The sequence below is a fragment of the Gadus chalcogrammus genome, chromosome 16 (assembly GCF_026213295.1).
Source record: "Gadus chalcogrammus isolate NIFS_2021 chromosome 16, NIFS_Gcha_1.0, whole genome shotgun sequence".
Lineage (NCBI taxonomy): Eukaryota > Metazoa > Chordata > Actinopteri > Gadiformes > Gadidae > Gadus > Gadus chalcogrammus.
Genome location: NC_079427.1, coordinates 26,654,836 through 26,671,228, shown reverse-complemented (window position 1 = coordinate 26,671,228; position 16,393 = coordinate 26,654,836). Strand labels below are relative to the sequence as shown.

Genomic DNA, 16,393 nt, shown 5'->3' with positions numbered 1-16,393 from the left:
TCCTTCCTATGAAGGTGTTAATTGAAAGTATCACCACTATTGTACCTGCAACAGGTTTCGCCGGCCAGTATGAAAACTTTGAAGGGATTTTTCTCAGTTTCAATGTTGGCGTAGTTACTGCACTTTGCCTTTGTAGGGCAGGGCATCCTGCAATAAGCCAGTATGGAAGGCTGGTTAGCCAACGACGGGTAAGATCCCACCTTGAAGCCCGGGACAACCTAAAAGAGGCACAGTCACGATTACTTGGCAGAGTCACTGTGAGCATTGGCTCACTTGAACATGAAGTGACGAACTGCAACCATCATAGGAAAAGCCGGCTGATGAAAGGTGGAGGGGGAACAGGAGTCAGATATGTCAGCTCTGGCAGCAGAGGTGGTCTTGGAACGGGGCATGTCACGTTTTATTTTATTTTATTTGACCTTTGTGGTATGGAAGCCCACTAACGCATGTACGTTTTTTGGTTTAGTGCATGACTTTGGAACAGCGTGGTTTCAGGCAGCTGATGGTAAACCCACCATTATTGGGCTTTGGATTTGGACATACTGGTTTTGATTTCCCTTCCCAAAAGATTGGTTTCAGTTTGCTGATGGTTACTTACGGTTAGACTTTTCGACGTTGGTTGCACCAACGGCGTTCTTAGATTTACTTATCATTTAATGCGCATGGTTCTGACCATTGCGCAAGGGGGGAGGTATTGAGGAGAATTAGATTTTTTTTTTTAGAAAACAAGGTTTTTCTTCACCATACTTGCAAACAATGATTGACATCCAGCTAAATGAGTGTTAAATATTTGAAAAAAGTGTTCAACAGATGGGTGATAGAGCAGTGTTTATTCAGAAAACACTCAAACAAGTGATTTAACATCTGCATGTCAAATAAAGACTAGTCCGTGTCTACATTCCTCAAACCACAAGGTATGGTGGATAGAGGAATGGGACGCTTAAGACAAAGATTAACGAAATTAAATTAAATAAAAAGAGTACTAAATTAAAGGACTAATGCACTACGACTGACATTAATGAGTTATCGCATGAAAACTAACAGAATGACGCATCTAACCCCGCATGAAATGCTAACGGGTCGACCCATGCCTAAAGGTGCGGCCACACCAGACGCGTATCTCGCGTAATTTTTACGCGAGATACGCGCGTAAAATGTTGCTTGACCATTTTGTGTCAAAAATGGTCACATACGCGCAATACGCGCCATACGTGCATACGTCACTCGCCTAGATGAGTCCACTCCATGTCCATGCAAGTGAACGGAGCGTTCCCTCTTCGTCAAAACTATCAAACCAAACATCCTTCACATTCACCGAGCGAACATTACGAAAGTAAAATGCACATTTCTCGCTAAAAATGTTTCCATAAACGCATTTAATGGCGTAACTATGTTACTATTTCCACCCAGAATAAAGAAAGTTGTCGGCCGTGGCTGTGTGTGTGTGTGTGTGTGCGTGTCTTGCCCCAGGATGAGGCTCCCCACGGTAAAGGCTCCAACACTTGGGTGTGTGTGTTGCCCCAGGATAAGCTGCGCTGGAGTCCGAGGTAGGAAACCCAAACGCCGCCGTGTTTGGGTGATAGAGTTTAGATCGGGTTAGATTAAATAATCTCGGATATAAATAACAATAATCGGGTTAAATAACTTCACATGGTGTGTCTGGTACTCTCTGCCAGTGACGTCGGGTCAAGCTCAACGCTGATTGGGCAACGCGGCTAATCGTCAGACGCGTATCTCGCGTACTTCGCGTAAAAAGTTCAATTTTTTGAACTCTTGAAATGTACGCGATATACGCGATATACGCGCGTATAGCGCGTATTGCGCGTAAATATACGCGCCACATACACGCTATACACGCGTAAAATGTTGCTTATACGCGTATTACGCGTGAAACGCGTAATACGCGTATTAAACCAATGGTTCCCTATGGAAAAAATGGCGATTTTAGACGCGAAGTACGCGAAGTACGCGAGATACGCGTCTGGTGTGGCCGCACCTTAAGCCTTCACCTGTCATTCGAGGGCCACATAAAGGACCTCCATTAGAACAATTGGAAACTGAATTAAGACGCTATATGGGACAACTAACTGGCATACACAGGCTTATTTTTCAACTGGAGAAAGACAGAGTTCCAGAGTTGGAGAAGGAGCCACCAAGGGGGGTGGAGCCAGGTGACCAAGTGTACCTAAGGCCCTTGGGTGTTCAGGAGAAAGTGGAACGAGCCCAGGAGAGAAGGGCCATACAAAGTCACAAACGCAACACCAACAGCCCCCTCCCTACTCCGAAGCAGCCCCCCTCATGCCCCTGCTGGATTTCCCGGACCAGCTTCCCCTGGACGACCAGATAGTGCCTGCAAACTTTGACTGTGAGTATGGCCTCCCTCACCCTGCAACCTTTGACTTTGAGTACGAGCTCCCCTACACACTCCCAACCCCCGCCATCGACTGCGTCCCCGCCGAGCCGGACATCTACCCGCGAGTGCTAGTGGCCTCTCCAGGTGCACGGCCCCGGCGTCCTGTTTCCACCACCGTATGCTGAAACCCCACCACCACACCCCCCTCCCCCCCCGCCTTTGACGTGCTAGTAACCTCTCCAGGTGGGCTGCCCCATTCCCGTCCCCGCCAACGGCACCACCCCCCTCCCACCTGATGCACCCACGTCGCCCGGACCAGGGATCTGCGTTCCGGCACCAGGGGCTGCGGCCCGTTCCCTTAAGGCTTGAGGGCGCCCCTGGCTGTATTCGCTTCTGTACGCTTCACTGTTTTTAGCCGCTCCCATATCTATGCCCGCGTCTACGCAACCGACGCCGGGAACGCAAATGTTGTTGTTTATATCGCTGTCCCACTAGATGGAGCTCGGGGATACACACGGGCGAGATTCCAGGGGCCTTGATTGCCCGTTTATCAGATGAGGTCCTGAGCGCAGTTGAATAAAAGGGTCTAATGCTCAGGTGGCGCCTTGCGACCACCTGCCCGTGATGACGCTCAGGACTATTCCGTGGTTTCTTAGTTGTTCCCGTGCCCCGGGCCTACCCCGAATACCCCATGCGTGTGATTGCTTATTGTTACACGACCAGCTAACTCCTCCTCACATCCTTAGTGTGTGGTCATCTGGGGATGGGTTGAGGGGATTGCCATTCGTTATCTACCTCATATCTTTCTGTTATTATTACTATTATATAGGGACACGTTTCATGGTTGCATTTCTTTCCTGTGATTGTTATTGTGTAGTGTCTGTGTGATTGGTGCATTTTTGTTATATTGTTATTGTTTACTGTTAGTTTTGTGGTTGCATTTCGTTATTATTATTATGGTTTGGTGTTGGTTTTGTTGTGTGGCCAGCTTTGTTGTTGGTTGTTGTTTTTTGGTATAGTTTGATATTTGTTTTAGTATTGTTGTATGCTTGTATTTTTTATTTTTATTTATTTTCTATTTTTTATTTTTTTTCTCTTTTTTGTGTGTTACCTGCTGCCACTTTACTTGGTATTGTCTGTTCGCGATGTAAGGCCGGGGTGGATGCCACCCCCTAGGTGGGGTGTGTATGGCATACCCATGTCTGAAGCATGGGTGGCGTTTCTCACACGTGGTTCCCCATACACCCGGTCCAGCGACTTATTTTAGTCCCATGCTCATGGTTGTTTGTTTTTATGATAATTTTGCCTTCTTTCTGTTATTTCTAAAAGTGTTATGATGGTAGTCCCGCGCTGGAGTCCTATCCCTCGTACCCCTAATGAGTAAAAGTCGTCTTGCGACGACTTGAGGGGGATATGTTGGGCAAAATAACCTGCTGAGCACATATAAATATAGCTAACTCCCACCCTAGCTTGAGGAGCACAACACATGGCAGTCACGTTACAATATAGTCAACTTTTAACACATAACACAAACATGATAATATATAGTCAGGTCAAGGCCGGAGCTGAAGGCCCCATCTCCCAGGCCGACAGATTGTGGACACTCAGACAATGCACCAGTATCATCTCCAGAACGGGAGAGCCACATTAATTTATCACACAGGAGACATTTTGAGAGCTCTTCCCCGTTAGGAGGAACCAAGAGATACCTCTGCCCACACCAGGGGCCTGAGAGCCACATTAAATTATCACACACGAGACATTTCAGGGGGGCACTCCCCATTTTAATTTATGACACCGGAGACACAAGGAACTCTCCCCTGTTACGAAGCTCTCTCAGGGCCTGGGAGCCAAAACACACAGAACCACACACACCTCAAACGCACACACCTCATCGAGAGGAGGATACAGCATAAAAACTGTACCACACAGGGACTCTTCACCCTCTTCTTCTGAAGCAGACCTTCCACGGAGGCGAAGCTCTGGACGAACCATCAGCGCTGATTAGGGACTTAGACATATTCGATTTCTCACGCTTTATGACTCTGTATAACCGTTGCCACTTTACTTAATAAATCCAAGGTCCTCGTGCCGACAGACTTTATTACCTCTCCGTCTCATTTTATCTGATCCAGTAACTAGACAGACCGTTTTTCCCTTCACTCTTTTACATTTTATTGAGTTTTTTTTATTTCAACAGAACAAATAACTGTAGGAGGGCAAGGAGAAGACGAAGGGTTTGGGTGCACCCCATCAATGAACGGAGACAAGAACAGGGGGTATGCCACAATCTGGTCCAGGAGCTCCGTGAAGATCCTGAGAGGCACGCCAATATTTCAATTCGCCACTAAGTGTGCAATGGCAGAACCATATGGTGCAGCCTATATGATGACCTATAATCTATTATTATCCCTCTCTGGTATACTCTTTTGCATATATATACTTTTTTTTTATCCCTCGGGATAAATACAGTGATGTTATTGCTGTGCTGGATTCAGTAGCCAGTGTATTTTATTTGAGTGCTCGAGACACTTAATGTTATTTTTCCTTAAATCCAGAGAGACAGTTAATACATGATCTGATACCAGAGAGACAGTTAATACATGACAATGCATTTTTGAGCTTTGCCTGTGTTTTCTTTTACTTATCTATTTTATTGTATGAGAATGTTTCTATGTGAAGCACTTTGAGTCTGCTTCATGCATGAAAAGTGCTATATAAATGAAGTTGCCTTGCCTTAAATAAAAAAATATATATTACAAGTAATCTGGTTTCTACCTACATGGTGTGATTACATGTGACTTGATTTCGTCTATTTCCCATTATGGTAAATAATGGTTTGGGTACTTAGTCCACCATTGTTGATTTCTCACCTGAAGAGCCAATCTCCAGAGCTATGGCTCGCCAGGCAATGTCCTTTTTGGTGTTGTCTTTGTAATGACGGGAACTTTGGTCATATAATTCGAGATACTTTTCCACCTCGACGACCAGTCTCTCATCGTCCATTCTCTCAGAATAGTTTTCTCACAAACGAAAGAGGGCGACATCCAGTGGTGAGGAGTAGATATAGAGGTGCCTACGGTACCCGGGATGTACAAACCAGCTTTTACAAAGCGCTTTTTCAGGGGCGGCGATGCTAGGGAATAGAACATTGGCTCAAAGACTAGTTGGGCGGCGCGTCGCGGAACGCTGCCGCGCAGCTAGTCGGCGCTGGTGTGGGCTAGTACATCCGGAATAATGGGGGCAGAGTTTTTGACGCGCCGCTGCGGCACCGGTGTGTGAAGGCCTTCAAGGCTCGATTCCACCGGAGGCGTACGCGCCGCGGCACGGCTGCGCCACGGTCACCGCTGCTGATCGCTTCCACTCGAATCAATGAGACCATTTCCACCGGGCACGCCGCGGAACGTTTCAGCAGCGTCCCAGGAGCGGCGTGCCGCGCTGCGGCGCTATCTTTCCGTCACACTTCTATTTTTGCCGCTAGCCGCTGCTAAACCCTGTCAATTTCGACAGAGCAGATCGAGCCGAAAAGTACAAGCCATAGAGCATCCGGTCAATTTTCAAAATAAAACACCATACTCTTCTCATGTAACTACACATCAACATTATTACGTCATGACCGGTGGCACCAGGTCAGCAGTCAATCAATCAAAGGGTCGGCAACATGGACGACGAGAGACTCATTGTCGAAGTTCAGCAACATGAAGTCATTTATGTACCAAATCATCCTTTTTATAAGGAAAATGTCAGAAAGGACAAAGTGTGGAATTTAATTGCAATAGTTTTGGAAGTGGAAGGTGAGTACATTAGGTTTAGGATTATCGCGTGATCTCGTGATCTCGCGTGAATACGGCTGGCTCGCAAGGCAGCGCTATGCTGCCGTTACGCGCCCGGTAGGAATGGACGCAGGGCAGAGGACGCAGCCGTTCTGCGGCGCGTACACGTCCGGTGGAATCCCGGTGTCATAGCCTATGCTGCGTTCGAGTATTCTCTGCGAACAGACTCGGATCTCGGCTCTGACGCCACGCCCACACTTCAAGCGTTTTATTATTTCGCTCGGTCGTTGGAGGAAAACATGGACGCCACCCGGAAAGCTGTTGTCGCGGACGGTAGCATTGGCAGAGGACCAGGCGCTCCAAAATAAGTAGGCTATAGGCCATAGGCAGAGATACGGACGCAGTAAGGTATTGCAGTAATACGAATGATTGAAATTGCCATTTAAACTACCAAAGTGGTCCAAGCACAATGAAAACAGTTCATACTTGCAATGTCACACTGTCACAATGGGCGCAGCCATCTTGAATTCTGTCTCGGAATTTTGCTCGGTCACCACTGATGCTGCTATCCATTTTGATGGTAGGCTGGTACGAACGACCAGCTTCAGCGAGAACGTGACGTATTTCCCTTGCTCCAGCCTTCCAGTTTGCCATTTGTGTCCGACGAGTTTGAGAAGAAAACAATTTTGGGAAAAAAGAAATAATCCAGTATAATGGTCGCCAGCCTTTACAGAAACTAGAGCTGTCAGTTAAATGCGTTATTAATGGCGTTAACGCAAACCAATTTTAACGGTGTTAAAAAAAAAAAAAGTTCTTTGGCTCAAAACAAAGAAGCAGTAGCCTGACTGCTATGTTCAAATTACATTTGTTCAAAGCACAGTCGTTTAATTGCACTATAGGCTCTTTTTTTGTATCGTCCTGTTTTGATCAGTATATGCCAATGTTGTTCTCAATAAAAAATCATTTGCACAAGGCAAGCCGATGCACTTCACCATGTTGATAAGAGAATTAAAATGAGAAGAATTATGGGACAAAAAAATCAAGGGATATTTAGCATAGAAAATAATATGCGATTAATCGCGAGTTAACTATGACATTAATGCGATTAATCACGATTAAATATTTTAATCGCTTGACAGCTCTAACAGAAACATTAACATTGCAAGCCTTTTACATTGCAATAATATCTTGCCATTTTCGCCAATTTTAATTTCAACAAGTTCTGTAGTGTTTCTGTCGAGCCACGAGGGGTAGTAGCGGGCTAGTCATCATTAGCAACATAGCCTCTTTAGCAAACCAGCTTGAAAACACAACTTTACATTGAATTGCACGCAAAGCATGACCATGCAATGCATAAATTGGTGACCGGATTAAAGCAGCAATGAAATCAAGTGTGTAAGAAGATTTAAAATCGACATTACAACCCCCAACGTGGTACAAATACAAAGAAAATACAGCTCAATCCCCATTGACTATGGGCACAGCCATCTTCTTTGCTAGTTGTACAAATTTGCTCGCTCTACTTTGAAAGCGACGAGATACTACGACCGAAAGGGGGCGTGCCTCAGTGAAATGCCGCAAGAAAGCTGGGAGATTTGCGACTTTACCACTTCGTACATCCAAATGGATAGCAGCATGAGTTCAACCGAGATGGCGAGTTCGCCGTCCGAGGAAAAGGGGCGTGTTTGTGCGTGTCGCTAGGCAACGTCCTCGGACCTCCGAGACGGATGGATATTAAAACGCAACAGCAGTCCTCTCTTTCCCATCTCCTGCTGCCTCACATCCACTTGACATTAACACTATAATATATATCATATAGGCAGACCCGCCGCATTTCTTCACCGTGCCCAGGACCAGATTACGTTTACATTGCCCCGTCTTCCCACGCGCACTTCGGTAGAGTCAGAGTGCTGGAGGGGCGGGGGGCGCACTAATGAGCATTACCAGGCAAGAGGTTATCATTAGCAATCCAATCAAAACGTATCTGTATGGTTTACAAAATAAAATAAATGTTGTGTTGGAAAACAGAGTATTTGTGTGACGTTGTTTTAACTTTTATTTGTTTCATTTGATTTCGTACTACGGTCTACGGATCGGATAGTTACATGTACACATACATCCACATCATGGAAAGCATGTGTCCGTTTGATAAGACTAGTAGCCTATTATTATTAAATAGCCTACAAGAAAACGGTCAAGTGAAATTGTGCTTTTTTTCCTCTACATATAAATTGATTGATAGGTTGAACAGAACAGGACACATAAGCCACGCATAAAAAACACGATCGACAAAACAGGACGGGTCACTGTGAGCTGCTTTGTGTGCGAGATCAATAGAGTGGCGAAGTCACGCCCCTTCCGGTAGAGCTCATGGGACCTATGAGATTGAAGGGAAAAACGGTCTGTCTAGTTACTGGATCAGATAAAATGAGACGGAGAGGTAATAAAGTCTGTCGGCACGAGGACCTTGGATTTATTAAGTAAAGTGGCAACGGTTATACAGAGTCATAAAGCGTGAGAAATCGAATATGTCTAAGTCCCTAATCAGCGCTGATGGTTCGTCCGGAGCTTCGCCTCCGTGGAAGGTCTGCTTCAGAAGAAGAAGGGGATCATGAGTCCCTGTGTGATACAGTTTTATACTGTATCCTCCTCTTGATGAGGTGTGTGTGGTTCTGTGTGTTTTTGCTTGACCTTGGCTCTCAGGCCCTGGTGTATGCAAGTGTATCTTCTTGTGTTCCTACTAACGGGGAAGAGCTCCTCAGTGTCTCCTTTGTTCTCGAAGTATCTCTTGTGTGCTCGAAGTATCTCTTGTGTGATCGAAGTATCTCTTGTGTGATGAATTAATGTGGCTCTCCCGTTAGTGTCTACCATTTGCCTGCTTGGGAAATGGGGCCTTGGCTCTGGCCTTGACCTGACTATATTATCATGTTTGTGTTATGTGTTAAAAGCTGACTATATTGTAACGTGACTGCCATGTGTTGTGCTCCTCAAGCTAGGGTGGGAGTTAGCTATATTTATATGTGCTCAGCAGGTTATTTTGCCCAACATATCCCCCTCAAGTCGTCGCAAGACGACTTTTACTCATTAGGGGTACGAGGGATAGGACTTCAGCGCGGGACTACCATCATAACACTTTTTAGAAATAACAGAAAGAAGGCAAAATGATCATAAAAACAAACAACCATGAGCATGGGACTAAAACAACTCGCTGGACCGGGTGTATGGGGAACCACGTGGGAGAAACGCTACCCCTGCTTCAGACATGGGTATGCCATACACACCCCACCTAGGGGGTGGCATCCACCCCGGCCTTACATCGCAAACAGACAATACCAAATAAAGTGGCAGCAGGTGATACACAACAAAACCAACACCAAACCATAACAATAACAACAAAATGCAACAATAAAACTAACAGTAAACAATAACGATACAAACAAAAACGCAACAATCACACAAACACTACACCATAACAATCACAGGAAAGAAATGCAACCATGAAACGTGTCCCTAAATAATAGTAATAATAATAGAAAGATATGAGGTAGATAACGAATGGCAATCCCCCTCAACCCATCCCCAGATGACCACACACTAAGGATGTGAGGAGGAGTTAGCTGGTCGTGTAACAATAAGCAATCACACGCATGGGGTATCCAGGGTAGGCACGGGGCACGGGAACAACTGAAACCACGGAATAGCCCTGAGCGTCATCACGGGCAGGTGGACGCAAGGCGCCACCTGAGCATTAGACCCTTTTATTCAACTGCGCTCAGGACCTCATCTGATAAACGGGCAATCAAGGCCCCTGGAATCTCGCCCGTGTGTATCCCCGAGCTCCATCTAGTGGGACAGCGATATAAACAACAACATTTACGTTCCCGGCGTCGGTTGCGTAGACGCGGGCATAGATATGGGAGCGGCTAAACACAGTGAAGCGTACAGAAGCGAATACAGCCAGGGGCGCCCTCAAGCCTTAAGGGAACGGGCCGCAGCCCCTGGTGCCGGAACGCAGATCCCTGGTCCGGGCGACGTGGGTGCATCAGGTGGGAGGGGGGTGGTGCCGTTGGCGGGGACGGGAATGGGGCAGCCCACCTGGAGAGGTTACTAGTACGTCACAGGCGGGGGGGGGGGGAGGGGGGTGTGGTGGTGGGGTTTGCTTGTAGTGGCTGGGATGGGGAAGGGAGGGGGGGGGGGGGGGTCAGGTGATCTTCATGTATTGGCGCGCTGCATTGCGTGGGGGGCTCTTGGACAGTGGGGCAGGGGTCTGTTCCATGTTCTCCAGCCGGATCAGGTCGGGCCCCTCTGGTGGTCCCTCGTCCAAACTCTCGATCCCCAGGTAAGCTTGGATGGCACCTGCTGCACCTGTAGCGCCCATCGCTCATTGGGCTCTCCATCCATCCTGTGAAGGGGTCATTAATGCCGGAATTCTCTCTGCCAAATCTAATCTGAGGGACTGTAACCCTGCCAGCACCCTGGCCACCGACCCATCCGGTGCTGTGTTATTGGGGATAAAAGTACAACATGTCGTCTTTATCATCCCACACACCCCTCCTTGCTCTGCCAATAGCATATCTATATCTATATAGTCCCTTGACCTTATCCGTGGAAAAATTGACAAAACGTTGCTGATTATAGTATATACTATTTATCCAAACAACATTTTTGTTAATAGTGGACCACCAAAACAGGACTGATTCAAACCCTGCCGAAATCTGATTGCATCATCCTTGGGTAGTTGGTCGGCTCCGGGCGTGTCTGCATCTGGCTCCTCCTCTGGCCCTGGAACTTTGTGTTCCTCTTGCTGGAATTACAAACTTATGTACAACAGTTAGATGTTCAAACATATTTTCCTTAATCCTATTTCTAATTATTCTAATGGAAGTCCCTTTTGGGACCCTTGAATGTTAAGTGAAGGCATGGGTCGACCCTTAAGCATTTCATGCGGGGTTAGATGCGTCGTTCTGTTAGTTTTCATGCGATAACTCATTAGTGTCAGTGGTAGTGCATCAATTCAATTTAGTGCCTGCACAAATGTTGTTAATTTTTGTCTTGAGCGTCCCATTCACTCTTTCCACCATACCTTGTGGTTGAGGATTGGGGCGTAATCTAGTCTTTATTTGACATGCAAATGTTGAATCACTTGTTTGAGTGTTCTCTGAATAAACGTTTTGTCTGAGCTTATTTCTGACGGAAGTCCAAACCTTGCCTTGACTTCTCCAGTCAGAAACTTGATTACTGTAGTCGCACTTTGGTCTTTTGATGGGACTGCTTCTACCCATCTGTTGAACACTGTATTTCACACTCATTTAGCTGGATGTCAATCATTGTTTGCAAGTATGGTGAAGAAAAACCTTGTTTTCTAATTATTATTATTATTATTATTATTATTTTTAATTCTCCTCAATACCTCCCCCCTTGCGCAATGGTCAAAACCATGCGCATTAAAGGATAAGCAAATCTAAGAACGCCGTTGGTGCAACCAACGTCGAAACGTCTAACCTTAACCATCAGCAAATTAAAGCCAATCTTTTGGGAAGGGAAATCGAAACCAGTATGTCCAAAACCAAAGCCCAATATGGGTGGGTTTACCATCAGCCGCCTGAAACCACGCTGTTCCAAAGTCATGCACTAAACCGAAAAACGTACATGCGTTAGTGGGCTTCTATACCACAAAGGTAAAATAAAATAAAATAAAACGCGACATGCCCCGTTCCAAGACCACCTCTGCTGCCAGAGCTGACATATCTGACCCCTGTTCCTCCTCCACCTTACACCCCACCCGGCACTTCCTATGATTGTTGCAGCTCGTGACTTCATGATCAAGTAAGCCAGTGCCCACAGCGACTCTGCCAAGTAATCGTGACTGTGCCTGCCTTAGGTCGTCCCGGGTGTCAAGGTGGGATCTTACCCGTCGTTGGCTAACCAGCCTTCCATACTGGCTCGCTGCAGGATGCCACACCTGGGATACAATCAATCCCCACCCATATGGTGGTATAGATCGCAAAGTGGAGGGATGGAGACAGAGTCTTCAGCCTCAACTGCCCTATGCAGCCAAATGTGTGTGCGTAATGAATACTCCTCAGGGAAACTATAAAACAAAAAGTCATTTATCAGAGTTAAAATTATTAAAGTGTTGCAGCAGCAGTAGTGGCATTTGAAAGGTAAACCCACTACTTCCGAATCCAAATTGACAACATAGCATGTAGGATCCCTTCCCAGCAGATGTAGCGCCAATCCACCTGTCATCCTTGACCAAAGAGATATACCCCATATTTTAATAGGTGTTGTCCTACTTGTACAGTTTATCAATATTACGTTTTATTTTTTTTTTATTATTATTCTCATCTTTATCATATCCATATTTATTCAATTATTCTTTCCAGTGTGAAAATAATATTAATCACTTAGTTGATAGCAACACCTTCTTTAGTCCAATTGCATTAGATTAGCATCACTGTTGTCCTTTTAAAGTATCAACGTTATTGTCCTTCTAACCTCATGAACTTCGATGTTCATCTTCATGAATGATAACTGTTGTCCTAGGAAGACAAAAAACAAAACTAAAACTAAAACAAATTAGCCATAATGTGAATATCCACTGTGTGTCTCCCTGTGACTCTCTCCCTCCTTCAGGAGAACACGCTCTCTCTCCCTCCTCAGTACGGGGTGCTGTTTGGTGCAAGACAACAGATAAGGGTGGAATGTGGCTTCTCTCTCTCTCTGTGTCTCCCTCCCACGTTGGGTGCGGCCATAACGCCTTGAAAGCGAGTGTGCTCTGGGGGCTGGGTGTGAGAGAAACCATGGGTAGTTCCTTTTCTCGGCCAGCAGAGGGGTTGTTCAGGTGAAACCTATGGACAGAGACTACAAGGAACTTCAAACATGGCAGACAGGGAACTACAAATTTATCAAAGCCTGAAAACTCAACAGAGCTCTACCTGCATTCCTTGGATATGTGGTGTTTTATGGCGTATGGCCACCACACGCTTTCAGTTGAACACACTCTATTTCCTTTCTCTGTACTGTGTGTTAGTGTGTCTCTCTGTACTGCCTGAATGGTGTAGCTCGACAAATGGGGGGGGAAATGTGTTCTCTCTCTCTCACCCTTCCTCACTCCCCTTAGGGTCAAGCAGCAGCTAGGACCGTTAACAGATAAGCCTGGAATGCAACATCCTCAACTCTCCATCATGGAACAAGGCCTAATAACTATCTCTCACACACAAAAAGATCCTTCTGTCCCTTCATTCACAAATAACTTTTCACTTTATTATATATAACTTAATACTGCTCCCCCTTTCCAAATTTCTATATACACAAAACTAGAAGCTGACCACCGAAATTGGTACAGGCCTCGTCAGGCCGAACCAAAACACCCTCACAGGTTCTAACTTCCATACAATTTTAGGGAGGGGAACTACAACATGAGGTGGAGTAGAGGACTTCAAATATGGTGGACGGGGACCTCAAATGGGAGGACTACACATATGGGAAAGGGGATTACACTCTGGGCCTGAAAACCATACAGAGCCCCTTCTCGTGGTCCTGAAACAACCGTTCATTGTTAGAAAAACACGCACTCTATCGCTACCTCCAACTGTCTAGAGGGAAAATGGTCCCTCTCGATCGTCCTTCGACTTTAGCTCTCCTTGCTATCTCTCCTTGCTATCTCTCTCGCTCCCTCTCACACACACACCTAAACAGACCTTTCTCATTCCTGTCCAGTCTCCTCCAAACGCACACACAGAAACATATCAACGGACCTCTCGTTCTGTCTCCCGCAGACGCACACACAGAAACATATCAACGGACCTCTCGTTCTGTGTCCCGCACCCACACTAATCAGACACGGCAAAATAGCGTTGGGCATAACAAAGCAGGTAAGCGTTGCACACATAGCCGGGTTATCATTGATTGATTTATTTCTATATTTCGCCGGCCCACAAATACGCTCGTTCTCTTCTCTCTCTCTCTCTGGGCCTCTCACACACACACACACACAGTCTCTCCGTCTCAATCTCTCTGGGCCTCTTACACACACACACACACAGTCTCTCTCACGCATACACACACTGTCTCTCTGTGTGTCACTCGTGCCCCAGGCATACGGTTTCCTCTGCAAAGGGACTCTTAACCTTCTTTCCACATAGAATTATTTAATACACAAACAAAGAGGGGGACTCTAACCCTCTTGATACACAGGTGGGGCCTCGAACCCTCTTGATACACAGGTGGGGCCTCGAACCCTCTTGATACACAGGTGGGGCCTCGAACCCTCTTGATACACAGGTGGGGCCTCGAAACCTCTTGATACACTGGTGGGGCCTCGAACCCTCTTGATACACTGGTGGGGCCTCGAACCCTCTTGATACACTGGTGGGGCCTCTAACCCTCTTGATACACAGGTGTATTTATTACACATCCATTACTTGGCCATCGGTAGTCTCGTATCACTATGACCGATTCTTATAGGCCCTATGGTCTCGTCGGTATTCTTTCACCATGCAACGAGCCGATATTCGATGTGTCACGCGTTTAGGGTTAATCGGGTTTATGGGGAAATGCTGAGATGCAGTCCTATTCGTCCCCACGAGATATCCCGTAGCGAACCGCTCTCACAGTCTCACCTCCTAATGTGATTCCTATATAACTATGCAGAGTTTGGATTTTATCAACAGGTTCTGCCTACCTTTTGTTGTGCGATCGCGAGGTGAGACTGCAGGAATCGGTCCGGTGCTCCGGGGTCCCGAGGTCGTGCCGCTCTCCGTCTCTCGTTTCCCAGTTGCGTGTTCAATTCAGAAAAAATCACGTCGGGGTCACCAAATTGAAGGGAAAAACGGTCTGTCTAGTTACTGGATCAGATAAAATGAGACGGAGAGGTAATAAAGTCTGTCGGCACGAGGACCTTGGATTTATTAAGTAAAGTGGCAACGGTTATACAGAGTCATAAAGCGTGAGAAATCGAATATGTCTAAGTCCCTAATCAGCGCTGATGGTTCGTCCGGAGCTTCGCCTCCGTGGAAGGTCTGCTTCAGAAGAAGAAGGGGATCATGAGTCCCTGTGTGATACAGTTTTATACTGTATCCTCCTCTTGATGAGGTGTGTGTGGTTCTGTGTGTTTTTGCTTGACCTTGGCTCTCAGGCCCTGGTGTATGCAAGTGTATCTTCTTGTGTTCCTACTAACGGGGAAGAGCTCCTCAGTGTCTCCATTGTTCTCGAAGTATCTCTTGTGTGCTCGAAGTATCTCTTGTGTGATCGAAGTATCTCTTGTGTGATGAATTAATGTGGCTCTCCCGTTAGTGTCTACCATTTGCCTGCTTGGGAAATGGGGCCTTGGCTCTGGCCTTGACCTGACTATATTATCATGTTTGTGTTATGTGTTAAAAGCTGACTATATTGTAACGTGACTGCCATGTGTTGTGCTCCTCAAGCTAGGGTGGGAGTTAGCTATATTTATATGTGCTCAGCAGGTTATTTTGCCCAACAAGATCGAAAAATATGAATGGGTGTCAATGGAGAGAAAATAATTATTTTCTGGTCCCGGTCTTTATATGCCCTGGATTACACATATGTTGTTTGTGGATTTAAAGGATAATTTTTCATGCAAAGAGTTCGACCGTTTATTGTGCAATTGTTCAGATAAAGGCTGTAGAGAAAACGCAACGAGAAAGACTACACGGCTCGTATGTGACGTCACGCTCCCTGCGACTGGCGTAGAGAAGACCGACAATCTTCCCATCTGCATAACTGAAACTCTGCACGTGCCCCGACTTATGATGGTTTTCACCTCTTTCGATGCTTTTATCCTCCCCTTGGAAACAGCGGTGAAGTGGGGCAGAGAGATCGCCATCTCTGTGCCGAGTTCCAAGTGCGGGTGTTGTGACGTATATCATATGCGTCGAGAGCAGCGAAGAGCTGTAGTTCACAAAGCGGCCTCACATAAAACCTAAAATTATCAATCTTCTTCACGAACATTTTTAGTTTTCTTTGCATGAAAAATTATCATTCAAATCCACAAACAACATATGTGTAATCCAGGTCATATAAAGACTGGGACCAGAAAATAATTATTTTCTATCCATTGACACCCATAAATATTTTTCGATCTCATAGGTCCCATGAGCTCTACCGGAAGAGGCGTGACTTCGCCACTCTATTGGGGGGGGTGGCTTTATCATAAACAAACCTAGGCTTACCTGGCCAATCAGGGGAACGCGCAGCACATGGCTTATTTGAATAATGTTATGATTGACAGTAGAGAAGCACATGG

The 16,393-nt window shown here is 46.1% G+C and overlaps 1 protein-coding gene across 1 annotated transcript in view; it reads right to left on the bottom strand.

Moving 5' to 3' along the window:
• Positions 1-16,393, bottom strand: part of ube2g2 (ubiquitin-conjugating enzyme E2G 2 (UBC7 homolog, yeast)) — a 283,623-nt gene that overhangs the window by 82,684 nt on the left and 184,546 nt on the right. The window lies entirely within an intron of this gene.